Source organism: Sturnus vulgaris, chromosome 13 (genome assembly GCF_052056855.1).
Source record: "Sturnus vulgaris isolate bStuVul1 chromosome 13, bStuVul1.hap1, whole genome shotgun sequence".
NCBI lineage: Eukaryota > Metazoa > Chordata > Aves > Passeriformes > Sturnidae > Sturnus > Sturnus vulgaris.
This window is the reverse complement of record NC_142255.1, coordinates 15,424,752-15,433,832: the sequence shown is the minus strand read 5'-3', so window position 1 is coordinate 15,433,832 and position 9,081 is coordinate 15,424,752.

The window sequence follows — 9,081 nt, the reverse complement described above, 5'->3', positions numbered from 1 at the left end:
TTTTTTAAAGTGATTTGCTAAGCAAGGACACCTTTGAGCATAATGACTTAAGATAAAACTTTGGGCCTCAACCAACAAACTACTTAGAAAGAAACTGACTTTAGGCAGACAAGAAACTCCCTTAGTCTCAGTGGGACTATATACAAACTTAAATTTACATGAGTTTAATTATTCAGCTAGACTAGGAGGTAAACAAGCAGGAAGACTACAGTCCAATAGCAAAATATTGCTCATTGTATCAGAACCAGAATGCATCACTGTAGATATTGAATACTGCCTCTATACTTAATTCTGCATTCAATAAAACATGCTGAATGTAATGGAAATTGTGCTCTTTTTCAGGTATCAGGATTTTAAGACCTGTCCCTCCTTTAGGAATTTTTTTCCCTTCACTCTTACTTAAATAGTGAATGAAAGCTACAGGAGATGCATTCCAATAAAACGATAAACTCTGGTGGCTAGGTAACGTGTTAAGGAAGATGAGACATACTTAAAACAATTTTTAAAACACAGGAATGAGAAATTTCTGTACATGCACAGACACACGTTTAGCTAGTCAGCTTAAATTCTAATGAAATATTTTATGTTGCTTTTATCCCTCCCAGTACTGAAGATTTACAAGTTTGCAGTAGATTTGCAGAAATTGCCCTTTGTACAGGAAGGTCAAAAAGAGATTAGAGAACTCTTCACGTTCGCAATATTTTGTTTTTATTTTTATTTCTACTCCAGTTGCCTTTGAACTCATGTTCCTCTGGTGAGGTGAAAACTCGGGAGTGAAGGAATTGAAGGTGGGGAGAAGGAGGGAGGAGATGAGGAAGAAAAGCTAGAAGGGAATTACTCCTTTCAAAAATAAATCAATCAATAGAAAAAGCACAGAAGTATTACTTAAAAAAAAAAAAAAATTCCCAGAGCCAGCACACACACTCCATTTCTACTAATTGGATTGTGATGTGTTTGCCTTTAATATGTGCAGCCAGCCCCTATGCCCTGCCTTGTGCACATGTCATGTCCTTTTAACATCAGCAGCCACTGGCCTGATTCTCAGTCCTTGATAACATGTTCCCAAGTAGTATCGTGTAACCGGGGGGAGCACAGAGGGAGGGGTGGGGGAGAGCAGCCAAAGCCAGCACAAGCACTGGTGGCCTTGCTGCAATGCTACACACACTTCTCTGCTAATCGCTGACCCTTTCGTTTGATTTCAACTCTTTGTTTCTTGTGGATCTGTCGAGGAAAGCTCCATTGGCCATAAAACAAAAGGATGTATTCGAGCAGGGTTTTTCCTTAATCTGCTCTTCTCCTTTCTCCCTCACCCTGCTTTCAGCAGATTTTCAGTATCATTAGTTTCTCTTGAGTGTTTGCATTTTGCTGTTCATGTTTAGAAAGGGAGGAGCTGTCAGAGACTACAAAAACTGTGTTGGGTTCAAACCACAGAAGTTTGAAATGCTGCAATAGCATTGATGAAATCCTAAAAGACAGTGAAGCTAGGGAAGGGCATCATGGGCAAGGAGAAGATACTCCTCCACTTGCTTGCTCCATCCTCTCAGACCAAGTTCCCTTTTTTTACTACACCTTTAGACTCAATATTTTATCTCTTTATTTTAAGCAATTTTCTGAAATACCTTACAAAGGTCTGCTTTGCCTACCTGGTGGGACAACACCTTCTCCATAGAGGAGCCCTCTGTGTTACGTGGTGCCAGAAAAATCAGAAGAAATTTATGAGCTGCACTGCCATAATATTTTCCTTTCTTTTCACTCACTGACTCTGTAAAAGGCATTATAGAAAGCTTTAGATGCAAGTATTTTGCCAGTTCCTTGAGGAGAAAAAGAGGTTAGCCATTTAACTGTACTGCTCTTTTAGTGAGATTGCCCAGACAGGACATTCAAAATAAAGGATTTTGAAAATAATTCGCTTCCACCATCACTAGAAGTGAAATACACTTGAATAACATTGACCTTCTTTTCAAGTCTGCACAGGTTGAATGTCAGATTAAAACCTACATGGACTTTTTGAGTGGCGTGTGAGCAGAAATCAGACAAGACCCAGACACCACAAAACAGACTTTGCACTTATTCGGGGACCACATCTGAGTGCCTGATCATTTTGCCTGATTTTTTTTCCGTTTGATTTATAAAAAGAGAGCGGTGAAGTTGGGCTGGGATACATCAGACCACAAATTACTCCGGACTTTGAGGTCTCACTGGTTGACTCTCCAGGGTTTATCTGAACTAAGTGCACATTGGGTTTGCTCAGTGGAACCTTCTCCTAAATGTAGCTTCTCACTGGGTTCCTGATGTGTCCATACCGGTGTGAATAAGAGATACCTTCTGGTTCAGTGAAGATACAAGTTTGCCTGCAAAGTTACTCAGCCAACATCTCCAATGTTTGCTTTCTGCTTTAAAGTGAACCAGAGGACTTTTTGGACTTTGTTATATCAGAACCACTGAACTCACCAACAGTAGCTTTTCCTGAAATCTGAGATCCTGAGTGATGCTTTGCCTAGAGATCAGCCCTTGAATATCCTGCAAAACAGTTAATAAAAGCAAAATTTAATCCAGTGGGGACCAAAAGAGAAATCAGATTCACAAATTCAAACTAGAAAAGCGAGTATACTGCCTTCCTTATTTAAGTCATAACAAATACCAAACTCTGTATATTCCATCTCCTTAAAAAAGGCTTCATGGCACTATTCCTTGTCACACAGATGATGGTGTGCAGTGGGGTAACACAGAGATCAGCCTGCCTTTCCTGTTTTGGATCCTCAGCTATCCCACATCACCAGCTAGGTGGCAGGTACCTTAGCATGTCTCATTGTGTTCCTGTTAAAAACAAAAGTCCAGCAGCAACAGCTTTAAAATTTTGTGAAAAGACATCTTATGGTTGTCCCTTTCAAAACAGATCCAGAATTTTAACCTGTAACTTTTATCACTTTACACAGCAGAGCCATTTGTTTTCTTTAACTGCTCTGACCATCTCTTTGGGCAAGAGCAGGTAATCCAAAGCTTTCAACTAGTAACAGACACTACAGAGAATGAAAGAGCACCAGCACAGACTATTTCAAAGAAAACCAGTGCAAACTTAAAATATCCTTGAAAAGGGGGAAATAAAGTAGCATATGGGAACTCAGCACTTTACCCACTTTCTTTAAGGAAATACTAATAGAAATAAAAACCCAAACCATTGCAAACTCTAGGGGGAAAACAAAACAAAACAAAAAAACAAACAAACAAATAACCTAAATCTTTGAAACAGTAAGGATCCAGGCTGATGCAGCTTGAAATATTAATTAGTTCTCCCCTTGACCTGTGTTTGATTAGCAGATGGGCACATCCTGAACTCTGAAATCTCTCCTGCACCCTCACTGTGTGTCACTCCGTGCTCCATCCCAGTTTTGCTGTCGTGGGTTTCAGTGGCACTGACACAAGCTGCTGACAATTCCTGTACCTGCAAGCTGAGCCCGTGCTGTGCCATGCACCAGTCAGATGTGCAGCTTACCAGCATGTTACTGTGAGCAAAACCCTGTAATGTAGCAGCTTGGCAAGGGAATAGTTTCCCTTTTATCTCTTATTAAAGGGGATCAGGTGTTTGCCCATGAGAACTGCACTCTAAGCGACATGATTCTTTCTTTTTTTTTTTTTCCTGGAATATGCCCATAAACTAGATATGTGTCTGTTTAAATAAGCATAAAATTATGAGTATCCTGCAGCAAAAATGAGACAGCAGCATTCAGGAGTAATGTGGATAAAAAAGCTCATTCTTTTCCCCTTCCATGACTTTGGTGGTGAACTTTGAGCCTATGGAGAATTTTCAAGGACACAGAAAAAGGGTCCCTACAGCTGACAAAGCCTTTTTAGAATAAGCTTTTCAATGTATTTGACTGAGAAGTAGCAGTATAAAAGCTGTGATCTGTATTTATGTGCACAGATAATTCTCAGTATGCTGGCAGCTCGCTGTGTTGAGGAGCAGCGTCTCCTTCAGGTTTTCCATACACCCTCCACTTTTCCAGACAACAGAGGGGACTTTACTGTTCCCTGAGTTGAGACCAAAGAGCTTTATTAGTTGCACTGACTGCAGGATTCTCATGTTCTTGAGCCTACTTATTTTAAAGCCTTTCATTTCCCAAGACAGCTGCAAGGCGTCCCTTCAAGGATTTTGCTTTTTTGATTTATACTTTTATACACTCAAATCTCAATCGAGATATCCCAGCCTTGTTCCATTCCTGACCTCATGCTATCAAACTGGACTGACCCTCCATCTCTAAGGACTGGGCTGGATTCCAGCCCAGGTTATGGAAGCACTGGGGCAGAGCTGCCAAGCAACCCATCAACCAAATCCCAGGGAGACACTTCACCCAGAGCTGGCCATGTGAGCCTGCTCAACTCTCCACCCTTTGAACTTCTGACTCCAGCCTTGTTTTGAACCAGGGGTTCGTCCTGGGTTCACTTTGTTTTTTTCTGAGAAAACCCTGACCAAGCTGAGCACAGCAATCCCACAGATGGCATGGAAGTGGATGACATGGGGCTGAGAACTGCAGACAATACTGAGAATTGTCTTTTTTTTTTTTTTTTTTTTTTTTTTTTTAAAAAGCAGCAATTTCAGCTAGGAGTGAGCTTGTTGGCAGTGAGCTGGAGTTCCTGAGAGCCAAGGCACCTGCTTCTGGTCATTGTTCTCCATCTACCACACCTGTAAGCCTGAGGATATCCAGGTATTTGATCAGCCCCAACCTCAGCCAAGAAGATCCAGCCCACAGAGAGGCAACACCCAGGGGCTGACACTTCTGTGTCACAAATCTGCAAGCAAAACACACCCAAATGAAATAAATACCTTCACATTACGTCATCACGCTTTTTTTAACTTTAAAAGAAAGGGAAAAAAGGAGATGCTTTACTGGAATAACCTTACTGTCAGAATCAGACTAGAAAAATGCAGCTGCTGTGTAAACCTCCTGCTGAAAATCCTTTCAGTGTCAGAAAGCCTGTGTTCTGCACCATATATTTCTCTTAAATTAATACCTTAAAAAAAAATCAGTAGAAGTAAGAGAAAAGCAGCTCTTATTTAGGAGAAACTGAGGCAATTTGAGCCAGTATAGGCTGGATTAGCTTCCAGCATGGAAGCCATTTAAATAAACCTCTAAACAGTCCTTAGTACTTGCTTAAATAATAAAGGGGGGGGAAATAGAGGTTTTAAAGCTGGAGGTCTATAAAATCTCTATTCCTGTCCTATTCAAGAGCAACCCTTAGCTGCTGCTGATGAGAGCAAAATTGGGAGCAAATAATACTACCATCCTGCTTCCTCAATAATGTCTTTAAAACATATAAGTGCCAGTTGAATTAGCCTATTTATAAGACTTCTTTTTTCCCCCTGACTGTAAACTCCTAATGACTCTCCGTTACACAATGCAATTCAATATGACTCAAGCTTCCAGGGGTCTTGATCCCCTCTAGATAGTGTACCACAAAAGTGATTTATAAACTACAGTCTGAGAAAGTCACAGAGACTGAAGTGATTTGAGAAAATAGTTCAGGCTTGTAAGTGAATACAAGTGCTATGAATTCCAATGACAGAATAATACCCCCTCCCCAAATCTTTTTTTAGCTCATTTCATACAACAGAGAGAAAGGTAGTGTTGAAGGAAAGAGAGGAAAGGAATAAAAAGCCCAAAAGGGATAAGAAAATTGAGAGCTGTATGGTGAGGGCTAATCAGGCACATACGAAAGTAAGATTTTTTTTTTTTTTTTTAAGTATAAAAAAAGTGTAATGAGAGCCTGTTTGCATTGCAGATCATATCTGTGAAACTGAGCAGTTTGGAATGGAGCACTCTGGCCAGAGGAGGCAGGGAAAGAGCTAATAAAAGCAGAGACCACTGATAAGCTGAACTCGGATATCAGGTGTATCGTTGGAGGAGAAAAATACATATCTGTCATCCTTCCTTCCCCCAAACAAGTGGGCAGCAAACCTAGGTTCTTGTATTTTATTTCTCAAAAAGGACTCTATATCTCAAAAGTTATTTTGGATTGAAGCAGGGGGGAGAAACAGAAAGAATCCCAGAGCGTGCAGTTCCTTCTCACAACACAGATTTTCCTCTCCGAATTTCAAAAGGGGCTGTTATTTTGGAGTCTGTTCCCTTCCCCCTCTCCTTATCGCCTCACCCAGTCTTTCATATTGAGGCGTTTGGTCTAAAGACAACCAGGGAGCTAAATATATATTAATTAGAACTCTTGAGGCTGCCATCAATGAGATACAATTATCCCAAACTGTTGCTATTACAGGCTCTGATAGCTTCATTTAAATTCCTGAATAAAACATGAAATATCTTTAATGAGAAATGAATATAGTTGTCAGGAGGGAGTAGTTGTGATATTGTTACTAGTTGAGATATAGAAGATGAAGACATAATATGAATACCTCCGAATTTATATAAAAATGATGGCTGTTAGCAAAAGACAGATACTCCTTCAGAGACTTCATTTGGGCTGCATATCAAAAAAACATGGAAATAGCAACACATCTCTTGCAAGGAAACTCTGCTATCCAAAAGGCAGCTGGGACTGCTGTCACGCTGCAAACCATATCAGCTACAAGGTGTAACACTGGTCTAAAAAATTCTTTGCCATTAAGGGGAATGTAAACAAATCATGTGAAGCCCAGTGAGATATTCCTTTTGTCTTGTTACTCAGTGGCTGACCAGGGGGTTCAGTGTGGAAAACTCCCACACACAACCACATGCTCCCTTGTTTTTCTTACTTTTTTTTCCTTTATTATTTTTAAGACAAATGCCAATGAGGGAGCAGAGACACTGTTCTCTCCCTTTCAAGGCAACTGAAAGGCACAAGGCCAGGCTAGCAAAGAGCAGTTCTTTAAATCACACTGTCAGGGAGAGAGGAGCTGCAGCACCTCTTCATTCCTCCACAGCTGCTTGATGGACTGCACCAGATGTACTAAAAATTCACCTCTAAGCTGCAGCAGAGGTTTCCTCACCTGCTGTTATTTTCCTGCACTTAATGACTCTCTCCTCCTTTCCACACTCGTGTGTTTGTCCCTTTTTTTCCTTAAAGGGAGATCTCCTGCACATTTTAGACTTATCATCCCGGAAAAATTCTGAAATAGCTTACAGAGAAGGGGCAGCTCTGACTCTGCCACTGGAGTCCCTCACTTTCCTGGTTCCACCAGATGACAAAGCTCTCTCACTCTGGCATCACTCCTGGAAAACTGTGGCTCCTGGGGTGGAGCACAGCAGCTATTTAACAGCATGTACCATCACTTACACTTCAGTGTAGGTCGCAAAGTGGAGATGATTACCATACTAATTGAAAGGGCATGGGAAACATTAAGGAAGCAGAACATAATTATCCAAACTGGAAATTGCCAGGTCGTTCCCATTCTTGAAGGATCCTCTAGTGACCACAGAGAATGGTCAGGACCTCAATTTAAAGTCTCAGCACAAGTTTGCATCAAGCTTTTTTACATTAAATCAATTAATATGTATGTCCTGACTATTATTTTTGAGATACTTGTAGTGTGGTGTCTCCGTTTCTTCTCCAAGCATTGGAGTTAGTTATATTCTCTAGACACAGAGACAGAAAATTATCTCAGGGATACAATTCAATTTCTCTTAATCAACAGCTCTTTGCTTCATCGAGTAAAGCATGTTTAATCCATTTAGAGTTAGTTGTCAAGGAACACACACTCTAATTAATATTTTCCTGAAGATGTTCATACATGACAGTAAAATAAATTAAACAAAGAAAGTGAAGGATTGAAGAGGTCCTAAGTGCCTCTTTCAGACTGGACCAGAAGGGAGACCTCTGTGGATTCTGTTTTTGTTTCCACACAAGATAAGACCTTGTAAGAAGTAAAGGGAATTAATATATCTACTTTGTCTTTTATTCTTGGAAGCCTTCAGGGCTAAGTATGCTGCAGTTATGGCAATGAATTGCTGTGCCTCAAAACTTACACTTCCAGAAATGGATCAACAATTACTGGTAGATTCCTGAGATGAGAGAAGAGTTTCCCAATCTATTGCAAAGCTTATTCTGTCCTTGAACTTGCTATATTTGTGATTTTGAAGTCTCACAAGCTGATATGTATGTATTCATCCCACCCAGTAAGAAAATGGTTATAATTCAGCACTCCAAAACTGGCCACAAAATACCTTGGAAGAAGAGATGTGCAGCCACAGAACCAAGAGTACAATGCAACCTCAACTGCAGCACAACCAAGAGTAAAATACAAATACCTGAATGTCAACCTGAATATTTATGCCACGTTCACATGCATTAGATTTATATGAATAACAACCATTCCCGGGATCAAAAGCCAGCTTTAAGGTGAAATATTACAACCTAAAAGCAAATAGGTTGTATTAACAAGCAAGTCCTTTTCCTTTACAGCAAATTTGGGATCCCCTTGAGATAGTCAAACTTGCTGAAGCAAACACTTGCCCCTGACTGCATAAGTCATCCTTAAGGAACAGAATTAAGGGCCTCGGAGCCTGACACCATGAACATCAAGTGCAATTTACAGCCCTAGAATCAATGGTACTAGAGCGATATCCAATTATACTCATTTTATTTATGTAGTTTATTTCCTCCAAAAATTAATTTTATGTTCCAAAAAATTGCTGAATTAATAGCCCTAATAACTGAAGCCGTCCATCAACACAAAATATACAAGGCAAACAGTGACTCTGCAGATTTTACTGTTTGTTTTAAAGCAGGCTTGGCCAGAGCATGTTTGAAGAGTGAAAAGCACATCCAGAGACCCATTCAATATTTTTACCATTTTTTGAGATGACATCTACAGTGTCAGCCAGCTATGACCCGTTGCAGTGATGTTATTTCTGATGGGAACAGGCGTTTTTTCCAGAAGGCAACTGACAGCAATGACTTTTTGACTGGCTCCTTCTAGTTGCTCAAATCTTAAACTGTAGTCAAATGGCAAAAATTTAAAAATAAAAAGGAAGAAAAAGTTAACGTTACCCAAAAGATGGATGTTTACTTTACATCCAAAAGATGGGTGTATGCACAGCAGCAAATCTGAGAGTTTACCATTGGGTGTGGTGACAATAATTTGTGTGTGTCATT